The sequence below is a fragment of the Poecilia reticulata genome, chromosome 5 (assembly GCF_904066995.2).
Source record: "Poecilia reticulata chromosome 5, P_reticulata-male-v2, whole genome shotgun sequence".
Lineage (NCBI taxonomy): Eukaryota > Metazoa > Chordata > Actinopteri > Cyprinodontiformes > Poeciliidae > Poecilia > Poecilia reticulata.
Genome location: NC_088834.1, coordinates 5,140,820 through 5,156,870, shown reverse-complemented (window position 1 = coordinate 5,156,870; position 16,051 = coordinate 5,140,820). Strand labels below are relative to the sequence as shown.

General features: G+C 38.3%; 1 long non-coding RNA gene across 2 annotated transcripts in view; it reads left to right on the top strand.

The window, feature by feature from the left end:
* The window catches only part of LOC145551638 (uncharacterized), a 41,615-nt gene extending 27,192 nt beyond the window's left edge, over positions 1 to 14,423 (top strand). For both annotated transcript variants that reach the window (XR_014087509.1, XR_014087508.1), the window contains 3 exons: positions 11,392 to 11,625; positions 12,177 to 12,235; positions 12,411 to 14,423. This is a non-coding gene — a long non-coding RNA (uncharacterized LOC145551638). The remainder of the gene's footprint in view (positions 1 to 11,391; positions 11,626 to 12,176; positions 12,236 to 12,410) is intronic.
* The last annotated feature ends 1,628 nt before the right edge of the window (positions 14,424 to 16,051 follow it).

The window sequence follows — 16,051 nt, the reverse complement described above, 5'->3', positions numbered from 1 at the left end:
GGGTGATTTTAATTTGTCAAAACTGTTTACTAGCTTTCCTCCAAGGCTATTACTGGTGTGTCATGAGGGAGAAGATGTGTAATGAAAAGCATACAAATGACAGGTAAAAAAAATGGTGCTGAGAAGAGAGAGGGGTTGGGTAGATAATGTAGAGGGATCTTTCATGTAAAAGGAGGCCAGCATTGATTTATTATTCCATCTTTTCTCAAGAATCAATTATGCTAAAATGCAAATCTGGGACATTATGAATTTCTCCATTTGTTATGAATAATTCAAATATTTATTGGGTGTCTGTCGACATCTCAAATTAATTCGTCCTTAGTAGAATGCATAACCTGCACAGCCTAATGAGGTGATGTCTGGTGTCCTCTTTCTACAGACAGCCCTTTCTTATTCTGCCAGTGACCTGCCTTTATGTTGTCCAATCCCAATAAAAGGGCAAAACCTTCTGTCCTTAGATGATGTAAAATAAATTCACCTCTAGTAATAAAAAACCCCCAAAACAGATAATACAAATCCAGAGCCATGATGCAGCACTAAGATGAGAGATGGCAGAAAAAAGGCGTCCAGGAGGAAGATGTGTCACCGGTCAGAGTAATGAGGCCACACAGACACAAGGATGACAAGGACAGGAATGGCTGGCTGTCGTTATTGAACTCCCACAGAGCAGAGTACCACATAGTCAGCTCACATTCCTGTCACACTGGCCCATCACGGAGTAATGATTATACACCTGTTAAATACAGGCCAATAGAAGGCTTCCTGCTTGTATCCACCTGGAAGTGTCATATCTTTCCCTGGTATGTCTTTTAAGGCTCATACACAAACACATGTTGTCATGCTAACTGAAACCGTTTTACAATCATTTATAGAAAATAAGTGTTGCTACTAGGCCTGTCACGATAACAAATTTTGCTGAGCGATTAATTATCTTAAAAATTATTGCGATAAACGATAATATTGTTTCAAGACCTTTTGACACTGATTTAATGGAAATGACGTAATAATGCATGCAATTTCCTGCCATAGATAGATACACGATACACTTTATTTTCAAACGAACACATAACACTGGAACTGATGAACTAAACAAACAAAACCAAAAATAAAATGGATTCTCAGTCTCCATTAACAAAAAACATACTTGAATAAAAACTAAACAACATAAAGCCAAAGTGGAAATAAATACTGCATTCAACCAAAATTATGAAGTCTGTATACTATATTGCCCTTCAGTAATCACTAGATTTAAATAGAGAAGACGGGCACATCCGACTACATGATGCAATAGTTCACATCACACAAGTTTTTGCCCCTATTTTCCCCTTAAAACAATCTTAGAACGTTGGCCGATCTAAGATTGTCGCTGGTGATTTTGTAACTGATCATCCTGCAGTGTGTGGTGTGTTACGGTAGACTGTCGGTTCTGTCGACATCTCAAATTACTTCGTCCTTAGTAGAATGCATACCCTGCACAGCCTAATGAGGTGATGTCTGATCTAAATCAGGGGTTTTCCCCGACTTGGAGCTTAATGCAGCCTGTTGAATGTGACAGGTAGCCAATCAGAAAGCGCGGATTCTCCTCCTTCCTTTTAGAGGGGAAATTACGGAGGGGAATCCCAAACAGCTGACATGGTGCCACCCGAAGTCCAGCGATATTGGAGATGATATGTGGAAACAACATTAATGTTTATTCAACATTTTGTGCAAAGAATATAGAAATGACAAGGGGAGGAGTTGGAGCCAAATTGCTACCTCAGTTGATAAACCCGGTAAGTTTCCAGCTGTTCTTCGTTAACGTGGCATAAATAGGTTATAACAATTTTCATTCAGTCAGGACTTTACGCTGACTCTAGCCACATGCATCATAGGTAGATTCTAGCAAAGCATTGATTAATGCCTGATATTAAAATTAGTTAACTGGACTTGTAGCCATTATTTTGTGCCCATGTGGCTGGACAACACATGGCACGATTGAACCGTTATACCTAGGGTTTCTGTCGGCTAATGTGTGGTCACTCAGGTTTTGAAAATGGGCCGATAACTCTTGTAGTGGGAGCTGAACATTACACTAAGAAAATGAGGAAGGGAGGGTCAGTGGAGAGCACCGGAGTTGAGTCTTTTTTCATTCAGTGTCATCAACAGAAAGAGGAAAGGGCAGAGACGATAAAGCCAATCATTAAAATGAGGTCGATAGGTTTAATTTATCGTGCGATTAATTGATTTATCGTTTATCGCAACAGGCCTAGTTGCAACTACAGATTCAGCAAAGGTGCATTAAAAAAAGCATCAATTTCAAGGTGAGGAGCTCCAGGTGAGGAGTGTAAATGAAAAGGACAAACACCAGTGGGCAAACTATTACAAATTGCCTGGAAACTGTTTAAGTTCCCTTGTTTTAATTGGAATTTGTTTATCGGTGGGTCATGGGAAAATGAATGCAATTATTGTACCTTTTACTCCTGATTTTTTATAGTTTTTTGGTGGCAGTGGCAGGGTATCAGTGGACCAGATCACTCAGGTGGAACTGCTAAGGGTTACATCTGAGATTGATTGTCAGCTCCACATTTGTTTTATGGATCTGGAGATTTGCAAAGGTGTCAGTTTAAGTATTTTGTGGAAGCTACTTGGGTTACTTTTAGGAAATATTCTGTCCTTATATACCCAAATTTAAAGTTGACTGTGCATTCTCAGCACAAAGTCAAACGTGTTCCCAGTAAGTGTTACAAGGACTGCCTCTAGTCCTGTGCGGTTCATGAGAAGGATCTTGATGCTTACTTAAGAAAAGTGGGATTTTGGGTTTTAAAACCTGCAGATGTTAGAAACAAACTTCTTGGTTGAATGAAAATGATTTTGAACTCAATTCTGCCAGGGGTATTGATAATTTAAGTAATGAGATCACCCACATACTTTAGTAGTAGTGAAAAAGCTACCAAAAAACACTTAAGACCAAGCTGGTAGCATATTTTTCCTGCTGTAAAATTGGACCTCACATGGGGTCTTTCGGGACTGACTCAGTTTTGCTGCCAACCATAATTAGCAATGAATTCCAACTGAATTGAGATGAAGTTTTGAGCTATTGGACATTGGCAACATTTTCTATCCAGAAGGTTCTTGTCCAAGTCCCACTAAAAAGATGACCCTCACTTGTATTGTGTAGTATTTTAAAGAAAGTAACATTCCACTTCATAAGTTCCAGCATATGAGCTGATGAACTTTCCAGTTCATCAGCTCAACAAGTAACAGTTTTTAGTAAATATTTATTTATATAATTCAAATTAAACCCACATGTCTAAACTTGTCAGTCATCCATCCATCCATTTTCTTGCACCCTTTTTCCCTCAGTGGGGTCGGGAGGGGTGCTGGTGCCCATCTCCAGCCAACGTTTCGGGCGAGAGGCGGGGTACACCCTGGACAGGTCGCCAGTCTGTCGCAGGGCAACACAGAGACACACAGGACACACAACCATGCACACACACACTCACACCTAGGGGCAATTTGGAGAGGCCAATTAACCTGACAGTCATGTTTTTGGACTGTGGGAGGAAACCGGAGTACCCGGGGAAAGCCCACCATGCACAGGGAGAACATGCAAACTCCATGCAGAGAGACCCCAGGCCGGGAATCGAACCCAGAACCTTCTTGCTGCAAGGCAACAGCTCTACCAACTGCGCCACTGTGCAGCCGTTACTTGTCAGTCATTTTTACCTTTTTACAAGATGAATGACTTGTTCAGGCACCAAGAGTGGGACATGAAGAACCGCCAAACTACATTTTGAGGATGATTCAGTGATGTGCAGCAATGACACTTTAGTGTTAATTAGACAGTGGTGAGATTGTTTGATCCAATGCTCTAGCAGCCAACCGCAGCCTCGTAATCAGGTCACGCAGATTGATATGACAATCCCAGGGGCAGAGCATGAAAGAAAAGGCTAACTCTGCATTGGCAGGGTGAGAGCCACGGATGTAAGTGGGAGATATCTTTCTGAAGTTAGAATCCTTTTCAGGCTTGGAGGGCAAGTTGCGTCTTGAAGAGCGAGAGAAAAGTGGAGGAAGAAATGGAGAGAAAAATCATTTCCCTCATATAGATAATAATCTTGGTTACTGTGGAAGCTGAAGCTTGCAATACAAAAAAGAAGAATTCAGTTTACTGTATGTGATGGAGGATTAAGCAGCATTACTTCATCATTAGATATTGAGTCTCACATAATTGTTTTAATGGAGTGTTTTAAAATATTAGAATTTACTCTACATTTTTGGATCGCTGTTGGAATTTACAAACTGTAGCACAGACAGTTTAATGTCATTTCAAGCTTTCTTGTTTTACATTATTCCATCACATCATTTCTCTAAGACAAGCCTTAAAGCACATAAAAAGATCTGCCAAGCTAAAAGATTTTCTCTGGTCTTAATCTTGACATGCATTCAGTTCACACAATAAAAGTATTTTTGACATACTAAGACATTCTGTGTGTTTACATCAGTAAAGTCAGGTACCGGACAAGTCAGCACAATTTTTCTAATATTTACAACTGCATAAAACTACCACAATAACCTTTTTTTTTTTTTTTTAAACCTGAATGAGATGAGTTGCATCTACACTAAATGGATCAAACATGGACTTTATTCTGATGTCTTAAAATTGCTAAAAGACTACTTTTCAGACAAATGAAAATTGAAAGAAAAGCTATGAAGCATAAGTCGGGGAATATTAAATCCACATTTCACAAATCACCATTTTGGCTTTAGGTGTGATATTAGAGAAAAATTTGTCAACACTGCTGAAGCTATCCCTTATTTCAATCTCGACTACCTGAGTCCAGATCACACCAAACATCACTGAACGTTTGATGTGCTTTATTAGCACACCAAAAGCATAGTATTATTAAGCTTCCTGTAACAGTATCTGTGGATACTGATCTATGGACATAATCTGCAACAGATTTAGTTTAGCTACATCTTTATATTTAAGTTTTGCTAAATGTCTTTGCTTTGTTTTATATTATTGGATACTATTTATTTCCATTTTTGGCCTCAGGACCAGAATTTAATAAAATTGTAGAAAAAGTCCAAAGTCTTTAGGGACCAAATCAAAGATTGGGATTAGAAAGAAGGTAATTATACACTACATCCATTGGCAATTATTTGTAAACTTTCCAACATGTTTAGTTCAATTTAAAATTACAACCTTATATATTACATAATGGAAGTCCATCTGTTATATTATGATTGTTTATTTCTCTGAGTAAAATTACTTTAAATGCTTTACTATTAAGATTTATAACATATATACTTTTCTGACCACAATGAATCAGATTGAAAAAATGCTTGGAATAATTGCTAGTTTGATTCTTTTGTCAGGCTATATGCATTGAAAATATGTCAGCATAAAATGACAGCTGTTAAGAAAATGGAATCTGGACAGCTACGTAACAACAGGTATATATGTTAATCAAACATTTTAGTTTTACAGTGCTGTTACAATACATTCCTCAGAATATATTGATATTCCCTGAAATTAGAGCTATTTGTTCTTAAACATTAAACTGGAATCACATACAATCAACTTCATACTTCCTGATAAGATTTATCAATCTCTTTAGCTTAGTTGATATGTCAACATAGACGCCAACATACCGGGAGTGCAGAGGGCATTCAGTTTTCCGCATATAATTTCAGAGGCTAATGAGCACTCATTAGGGGGAAGAGACACACAGCTGCGACTAAAACACAATGTCCAACACAATAATAGAAACAAATGAATAAGAGAGAGACACACAGACAGAGTAGGAGGCATTATCAGAGCATTTTAGACAGCATGGAACCGAACGAAACGGCTTTGCTTCAGAGAAGGCTGCCTTGACCTTTTCAGTATTCATCACCAGATTGCATCTCCAAGCTCCTAAACCAATCAGCACAGTAGAATTTCCAGGTCAGCGTATCCTCCTTGAAGCGAAAGGTCAGCCCAAAGGAACCGGGGTCCGCCATAACTTGGAAGACAGCGCATGGCGAAGAGGTTTATCTACCTGCCAAATGACACATTACCTCACTGCAGCTTAAGTCCACTTAAGTCACATCTTTGGCTGACTGCAGGAAAAGGGTCTTTTCATCAAAGAAAAGTGCTGCTTCAGAGGATGTCAACCTGAATTCAGGATGGGATAATAAACATGGTGCACACTGCAAAAGAGCTCCTTGTTATTTGGATCTGCGTCAGATGATGTTACTGCACAACATAAAATAGAAATATACTGAATCGGGTTCAAAGGGGAATATGTTCTAGTTTTTTTCTCTCTTCTGTGGTTATAAAGTTTCACTTTATCATGAAACTGTTGCACCTTGCTGTCCATAATGATTAACAGAACCAATGCATTAATGTGTTTTATGCAGCCATTGGAGAATAGTTCATTGATATACCCTATTAGAGTACATGCTTAGCTATATTAACATATTTACTGGAAAATTATAATAGCAATACATTTTAAAGTATTTTAGGTTTTAAAACACACTGTTGGATCAAATAACATCTGATCGGCTCTCAAGCTCCAGTTTGTATCAATAGAGACATGAAATAAGGGTTCATGAAGGAATTAAAGGTTGAAGAAGTGAAAGCGATGATGCTTTGAGACCAGCCTGCCCACATGGCTCCGGTGATCTCCATCAATAGCCGCGTATCTTTAACTCAGAAAAAGAGATGAAAGTAGTGAAATCAAAGTGCAAAGAGAAGAAAATGCAGGCAAGTAAGTGTTTGGTTTTATCCACCGTTGCCTCGGCTAAGACCAGAATTAGAACAGAAGTGTGAAGCAAATGTCAAATACAATTTCTGGTTTATGCAACATATTTTGCACCATTTTTTAATCTTGTCAAAGACATTTAAGCGCGGCTGAGTTTCATTTAACAAGACATTACACTGATGCATGTTTTTATACGATATCATTTGTTCTGCAATTTGAACAATTAAAACCACGCTGTTTTTGAAATAAAGTTCTTAAGAGTCTTTTTTTTTCCACACAGTCCTTAAGCAACCCTAATTCAACATCAGCCACAAGTTAAAGCTTAAACTAAAGATAAATAAAATCTGGCTACCATTTCTGCGCTTGCCTTTTCCCAGGATTTGCCATGTAATGCATAATGTAAACTCTGTCTGTGATTGTCAAGTAGGCTGTAATCAAAAAACAGAGCAACAAAAAAAGATAGATAAAGCTTATACTAAGACCACCCAAGGGGCTTGAATGGAAAAATCCTGTCACGAGTCAATTCCTCTCATTGTTGAAACACGGCACGGACGATGAAATGAACAGGCTGTGCCTTAAGAACACAAAGACAAAATGGCAATGACAATTCAATTTAAATGAAACATAATGAAAGCAGGGAATGGAAATATGGTAATGAGGTGTGTCTTGGAAGTTGTGTGGAGTATAACTTATGATTAGAGCAGAAAAGGAGGATATTTGATGAGGATTTAAGTTTTACTTATCACTTGACAGCGTGTTTAATTACCAGGACATTAGTTGAGGATGGAGCAGTAGTCCCAGAAAAAAAAAATTAATTCAAGAAAACGACTGTCTTTTTTTTTTTTTTAATCTCCCAGACGTTTAGAACTGAGTCAACCCTTAAATGAATGGCTTTATCACTGTAATGGCAGTTTTGAAGCTGACTGAGAAACTAAAACTAGCTGACTGATGGAGTTAAATACTTTTTTTCTGCTTTCAGTACCTTGCAAAATTATTCATATCCTCAAAAACATTGTACTTTTTCTCACAATAAAAAACTGAAGTGTATTAATTGCAATTTTATGTAATTCCTTTAATGTCAGCTGTCAGACTGTAGGTGACTGACTGTGTAAATGCAAGTAAAAGTTTCTTTAGGCAGAACATTTCACGTACAAATGTAACAAAATGCTTCACAGAGAAATATTCATATATGTCAACATGGTAACACCCAAAACAGGAGTCAAAACCCTTTAAAAGGATAGCAGTTAGTTTTGCAATTATATAAGTAGAACAAAATAATTCAAACCGAAAACCAGAAAAATATCTGAAGGTACGAAAACTGATGATATATCAAACTTACAAAATAAAAAGTATTGGTATCAATATCAGTTATATTTTTATCAATCTGTACCAAAGTACACATTATTACACATCTCTACTAAGTAGTACTCTTGTATTAGAATGACCTGATCAAAATCAAGACCTAAATCCAACTACACATGTGATAGGAATCAAATATATCCGTTAAGAGATACTCAACCTTTGGTCCAACCTCATCTATTTTGCAAAAAATAGCAAAAACATCAGTAATTTTCAAGCGCAAAGATGGCAGAGACATATCCTGAAAGACCTGCAGCTGTAACAGAGAGTTTGTGTTGGTCTGTCAATAAACCCCATGTAGATACACTGAATTTGTGATTGGAACAAAATGTGAAAGATTCCAGGGGTGTGAACCTTTTGGTAGGTATTGCAGGACCTAGATATTAAAATATGACTGTACCATGTGGAGTATGGAGGATTATCTCTTTCTTTGCATGGGGGCTTTGTGTAAGTACTTTGCTTTTATCATCTTGACTCCTTACATTGCCTTGCTACACAGAAGTGAGTTCTATCATGATAGCGTTGAGGATGATATCTTGCAGTAAAGGTTTTCCAAAGACACTCGATGCATTTCTGCTGCTCGATGACACTAATGGTCAAGATTGGCTACTAATACTCTACTGCTGGTATTTAATCACACAATCAATCTTACCACTGACAAAGGCTCCTTAGCCACATTTGGCGAGAACATCTCAGCCTGCAATCGCCACCACATTTCCCCTGTCTATGGAAAAGGAGAATTGGTGACGAGGGGAAGGAGGTGAGGTGAGTGGAGAGAAAGCAGACGAGAAGAGGGGAGATGGAGAAAGGCGAGGGGGAGGCAGCGGGGGTGTTTAATCTACTGATTCAATTCCTGCCAATGCCCGTCACTCTGCCTCTCTGTCAGGAGGGCAAATGGAGCATGCAGCCAAAAACACTCAGACCAAATCACATTTTCTCTCAAATTCTCACTCTCTCTTGCTGTCTCTCTTGCATCTCTATATCTATCTCTCACACCGTCTCTCACTCTCCACCATTCTTCATATCTCCCTGTTGCACTTTCCTCCGTTTTTGTCCCTCACTTGCTGACTGATTCCTGCATTACTCCACACATGTGCCAAGAAAACAAAACTTTGGACACAAGTGCAAACAACAGTGCTTGGAACTCTTAAGACCTTAAGTTTTTTTCTACATTTTTGTATAAATGAATGCATAATGCTTCCCATTTATTCACTTTCATTTTGTTAGTGAATGATGACATCTTAGTAAAAGAACAATTGTTAAAGCGAGTAAAGATTTGTTGATGATTGCTTATTGATGGAAATGTTTGATTTGTAGTAATTTAAATGATTCTGTGTGTCAAAATACAAAACATCCATTTGCATTGCTTTTAGTTCTGCATTGTAATTTGCAAGTCTTATTCATTAATTCATCAATTCATACCTCTTTACCTGGAACTTTGTGTGCTTAAATAGCTTTACCTCAACAGGCAGCATGTTCAGAAAAATAGTCAAACGTAGATTTTCACCTGGATGAATCTCACTCGTACATTCAGGATCTCCATGGATCCTGAATGTTTGTTTTTTTAAAATGAATCATTGCTTTCAAAAAATTCTGCTTCCACGCAAGACCACTTCTCAGAAATGTTTTCATTCGCACAAAAACACAGCGAACAAAACAAGATGCTGTTTTTACAACCTCAGAACTGTTACTAGCTCTAAACACTAACAGTTCTTTGGGTTAGCAGAACATTCAACAAGAAAACAAGAATGGCCAACAACAAAAGCAGGTGTGAAGTCTTTTGTAGAAGGTTTTGGAGCTGCTGCAGAATATAATTTACCGTTGTTGCTATGAATGATGCGTATGACACATTTGGAGTTATACATTGGGTTAGAGGCGGGGCTACTATGTCAATGTTTCACAAAAGAGACATTTTTGCAGTCCACATATACACGAGTGTGAAAGTTTCCCTCTGAAGCCTGTATTTAAAACAAAGCTATGGAGACCTGAAAAATACGTCTGTTCCATTGTGGACATGCTAATTTGGTTCTGCATCCAAGTACCAGCCTGGATTTGATTTGGTGACTCCAAGTTCATTAAAACTACTGTAACTAGACTCAGACCTGTGACAAAAAGAAACATCAACATTGCTGTTGTCTCCCAACAGCTAACTGATTCTGATAAAAACACAAAATGGCTCAAAAACTCTCTGCACCAGATAAGCACACTAAGTTTTTAGATGAATTAAAACCCTTCTTAAAATCTGATTTGAAGATTTTTATCTGCTTGAACATTTGATTTTGCTCTTACAAAAAATTATTTAAATTTTTCCAGTAGTGTTTTCCTACAACACACCAGCATTTTGCATCATTTTTAATTGCATTATAAATAACTGAAGAAAATGAAAAACTTTTTCAAAAATCACTTCCACAGGATTAATTTATAAACCCACAAGCTTTCATTTTGATTACCTCAATCAGTTTTAAGTCTCCCAAACATTTCAAGCCAACCTGAAAAATGAGACATCCAGACCCAAGAGTGGAAACTTATTAAAGTTATCACCTCCTCAATCTATTTATTACATTAATAATATATTGAATGGGTGATGAAGTTTCCAGAGTCAAACACTGTTTTTCAATAACAATGTCAAGGAGGGAAGCAATTTATCGATCAGCAATTACACATAATTGCAACCGGGATCAAAAGCACAATTCAGAAAAGATGAAAAAAAGTTTATGAATGTTGTGGCTGTACCAAAAACACATGGAGCATGACCACTAGAAACATAAAACCTTACAAGTTCAGAGCTGGTTGAGGCATTAGCAGAATGTTGATATATAAAACATAATATCTGAGAGAATAGGAATATGGTTTACACGGTTTACACTTTTTCCTCTTGAGGTGACTGAAGAAGGTTATTATGTCCTGGAAATGACAGCATTTTCATAGCTGCTATTTAAACCTGCTATTGCTGAAGCTATGTTTCCTTTCATTGCATTTGACTGTTGGGTGGCACCTTGAATAATGCAATTCCTATATGTGAAAAAAATAGATACAAAGTTAGATGACAAACAGGACACACCTTTTGTCCAATTTCAGTAAATTTATTTGTGAACCCACCAAATTAGTTCATCAGTGATCCACAAATATAACAGCAAAACACTGAGACTGTAATTAGTAATGCGTTTCAGAGTAACATCTTTTTTCTTCATACTGCTAGAGATGAAGCAGCTTTATTCATCCTCCTACCAGCTTACCGAGTTGACACATTAGTAGACATGCCTTATGTTCTGTCTTTTTCTCTGTCCTCCTTTCATCTGCGCAGAGCCTACGGCTGAGAAAGCCGATGTGCTGGTATAAGCTTCGTCACCCCCACACGGGGCCCCTGGCTGGCCAGCCAGCTCTTTCTTCAGTCCTCTCATTTACACCCAGCATAATTAAGAGCTTCGACCTTAAAAAAGCGGATGGCTCTTGTAGAAACTACTCCCAGAGGATTTCACACTGGAGCTGCCAAAAGCAGCTGAGGGAGTGAAGTCAGATACAACCATGGAAACTTTCAGTAAGTGACTTTCTTGTCTGGAGGAATTACAGAGAGATCCAAACTGCAAGTAAAGTAAAGATGCGTTTTTTGAAAGTATACTCGTTTTTCAGAGTTCATCTCTTCTTTGTGAAAACGGCCATTTTTGCATGCACGCTTCACTTACACATACTCTGAGTGGACATTGCATCATTGAGCTTGATCATAAGGTTTATTAGTGGGAATTTGGGGATGAAATTTAGACAATATGCATGGGCAATTTGACAACAAATCTGAATTGATATGCCACAGGTTTTATAAATCAGGATTGCAGAGTTTCGATTTGTCTTCACTTAAAAGGAGAATTTAGAAAAACGGAGAGCAACAAGCTTAGGCATGCACCTGGCAATAAAGAATAAAGAAACATGCCTTGTGATATTTCAACACTTTGTCTCATTACAATCAAACATTTTATTGGGCTCTTACATGATTGAGCTCCTTAAATTTGTATGTTCTATGAAGTTCTGCTTCACTGCCACATCTGCTGGGTTCTGTCAATCTTGTGTGTTTTTGTGCTTCATCTTCTCCTGCAGAACATCAAAAGCTCAGCAGGAGGCAGTGTAAAGGACTGGTTGAAGAAGAAGATCACCAGGTTGCTTTCTCCACACTTTTCTAATAATAAAGGTCCTTGTTGCTGGATTTCATCCCTTATTGTCTCCTTCATACTAGATTCTGAGTGTCCCAAGAGCTCATGTTGGAGCACTTCTTCCTCTTCTTCCTGCAAGGCTCCCATGCTTCATACCAACCTTTTTTTTTCTTTGCCACAGATCCTACAAGTCTTTTTGCTGTTCCTTTGGATATGACAGTCGACTCCTTGGGTAATCCTTGCCAGGAAGCTTCCCGCCTTACTGAAAATCACTCATGTGCCTGACTGCCCCCTGCTCCTCCTCACAGAGAAGACTGGAAACATGCCAAGCACGCAGCACCACCTCATCTCATCTCCTAATCACAGACTGTCAGATATATAGCTATGTCTTCTTTATGTAACCCCAAACAACACAGTCACTGGATTTTGTCAACTTCATCTTGGGGTGACATTTTCCCAAAGTCGTCCAGCTAACCAATCATCTCCTCTTCCACTCCTTCTGGGTTCTTCTTGCAAATAACAAAGTGTGATTATTCTTGTGGTTACACTGAACTCCTTTAAAAACTGCTTTTCATGTCCTTGGTTTCCTCTGTCCCAGACTCATTTTAAACAGCACAGATGCACCTAAGTAAAATCCAGAGTAGTCTTTCGAAGTCAACAAATTAGTAATTAGTAATTAGAGTCATGTGTGAAATTTGTATCCCATTATATATACAACTGGTCTGTGAAGGTCTCAAACATTTGTTAAAAACATTGGTGAACAAACAACATGAAGACCAAGAGACAAACCAGTCAGCTCTGAGACAAAAGCTGAAGGTTAATATACATGTTTAAGTTTAGAGACGTGGCAGTTCAACAAAACCAACAAGCTTTGTAAGGTCAGCATTCAAAACAAATAACCAAGCAGGAACTGCAGAGATCCTCATTGGAGGCGAAAAATATGTTTACAGCAGGGCAGCTATTGGTGGCAAACTACATTAATCTGGAGGTGATACTATATATTTGCAGTACATCACTGGGAATGTAAATTACTTGGAAAACCTTTGAGAGAAGGTGATTTGAGCCGAGATAGAAATTGTATTGGAAGATGGACTGGATTGAAATGTGGGGAGGGCTGGTCTAAAGTCTACAAATGAAAAAAATCTGTAAATTCCTTATACAGAATTAATTCTGAGAAGTAATTTCTATGATGAGCTCAGCAGACACACAGTTCCACAAGGTGTATGCTAATTGCTGCTGCCGCTAGTCTGAAGGAGCTGAGGCTTGTGTTGTGGGGAAGGAGGGCTGTGTGAGGCAAAACTTATCTGAAGACAGTAGCTGCAAGAAAGAGGTTTTTGGCAGCAGGTACTTGAATTCCTGCCACCGGATACCTTAAAATTTCTCAAATATGCATAAAAAAATCAAAAGTTCACTTCAGGTATGTTTTTGATGAGGAAATAACATTAGAGCATGACATAAAGCTCAAAAATGAATATTTTACAGAATACCTCCCCTTTAATTTACATATCAATGGGGAATATGCATAAATGCAAATGGTCATGTGTACCAGAAAAATGCTCTAAAATCTGAACATTTTGAATTACATGTCAACAAGCTGTGACCTTTATTAGCATTTTATTAGCAAAAGAGCAAACAATAAATGTAAAACATATTAACTACCAGGGATGCCATGTGATGTCCAGAATAGAAAAGCATAGAGTCAGGCAAAGAAATAAAGAAGTGACCCTTATGTCCCACAGGAGCACTTACATCCCGTCTTTCTTCACCTCCTATCCCTCCCAAATCCCACCTGAATACACTATCGTTGCTGAGATGGCGACCTGGAGGATCGGATGTAAAAATCCCTGAGAGACGAAGGGATGCTAGCACCTTTGTGTTCCTGTCACCTGGATCGGAAACAGTATTTCCTTAAACACTCCCACAATATCTACGGGATTCCTCAAGGACAGGGAGGAGATGGATGAGATGTGGAGAGATTGACAGATTTTGATTGTTCAGTCTGGTTTGTAGAAACACATGTAAGAGACTGAACAATACATTACAACTGGAAGTTCTCACAATTTGAAAAGAGGCTTGGTTAGGGACTCTTATGTCACAACATGAGGTGATAAGTGACGTTAAATGAATATTCTTTACCAAATCACTTCATAAAAACAACTAAAAAAGTTTCACATTCTCTGCTCACAGAACAGGTTACCTGGAAAGCAGATGAAAACCACATTTTTTTTAGAATTTGTTTAAAAACAAAGCCAAGTACATTCACTTACTCATTCATTAGAAGTATGATACTATTTTTTTAAAATATTTGGTAAGTTTGAATTTATGGCATCCTCAGAAAAGTCTTGTTCTATGCTACACAGGATATTTGTCTACAACAAAGATTATACGCTATACTTCAGCATTAACTTGATCTGCAAAACACTACTATTAATGTGTCCTTACCAAGAGCAATAAGCCAACTTTTCTTTACGTTTGCAGAAAAACCTGACCGATTTCTAAATCCTGCATGAGCTGATGCTGAAGAATAAACACATTTCCCTAGATGCTTCCATAGAATGTACAATCTGCCAGGAGGAATCTCATTTGGCTAAACTAAAACAATATTTTGCTACAAAAAACACCTGCAATGTGTTCAGGATTTTTTTTTGTACAGTAATAGAGGAGCATACTGACTAAAATCAATTAAAAAAAAGGGAGACACACATGATGCGATTCAGTCTTTTAAGATACTTTCTGTCTGTCTTTTGGGACCCAGCTGTGCTGTTAGGTCATTATCTTCTTAAGCTGGCCTGAGCATCCCTGAGTCCAGCAGTTGTTAGTTTACCATCAGGACTAGAGGGGGATGTCAGAGGCCAGTGGAACTGTTGAGCTGGAAGTCCCCCGCTTCACGGCTTGTTGCTCCCACCTCTGTGACCAACAGAGCAGGGCACATGGCTTCGAGCAAGGGCACCGTGTGTGTGCGTGCTTGTGGTGCGTTTCTGTGTGGGGTTAACAACGGCGCTGTTGCACTAGTTAAGCAGCACGCACACGTAGCGCATCTGTCCTCTCTAATTAATCTCTTTGTAGCATAATTAACTAAATACCCCAAAGGTGGATTACATCACGACAGTACCTAAACATAAAAGCTTTTCATGCTCTCCAAAAACAAAATCCGTGTTATATCTTTTACCTCTTTAGCTATGCAAATGAAAACCCAAATAAGCACACAGACATTTTCAAATGCGTTCATCAAAAAGTAAGGTGCATCAGCCCAGATGTGTAATTCATGACACACACCTGTTTACTCGACAGCTCCCCCTCCCTCTCTCTCTCTTTGCTTTGTATTCTGCCATCTTCCTTTGCTATGCTATAATTATTCATTACAACGGCCTTCAATCCGCTCTGACAGAGCTTCATTATGATGAAGTGGGCTTTGTTTGAGTTTGCACAGCTGAAAAGTCTGAATACAGGAAAAAAAAATGTTTGCTGTGTTTTTGCAGGTTTTTTTCTGCTGTTGTTTAGACGTGAGAGGGTACTGTCACTAAATTAGTTCACACTAATTAAAAAGTTACTTTAGTGCCACGGGCTGTGTTCTGCAGTGTCTTTTTTTTAATAAATAAAAGGAAAATTTTAGCTAAACAAATCTATGGTATCATATTGTGTCGAAAAACACAAATAATTTTTTAGCAGAACAAATTGCTGTAGTTCTCCTGGGGTTCTCCAACATTTTAATTTAAAAGTTTGTTGACACAGATTTCCCTTCCCCCGTGACTCCTTAACTCCGCCCCTCCAGACTAGCGGCAGCAGGTATGAACATCTTAACACCTGGTTTAACTGGAAGTC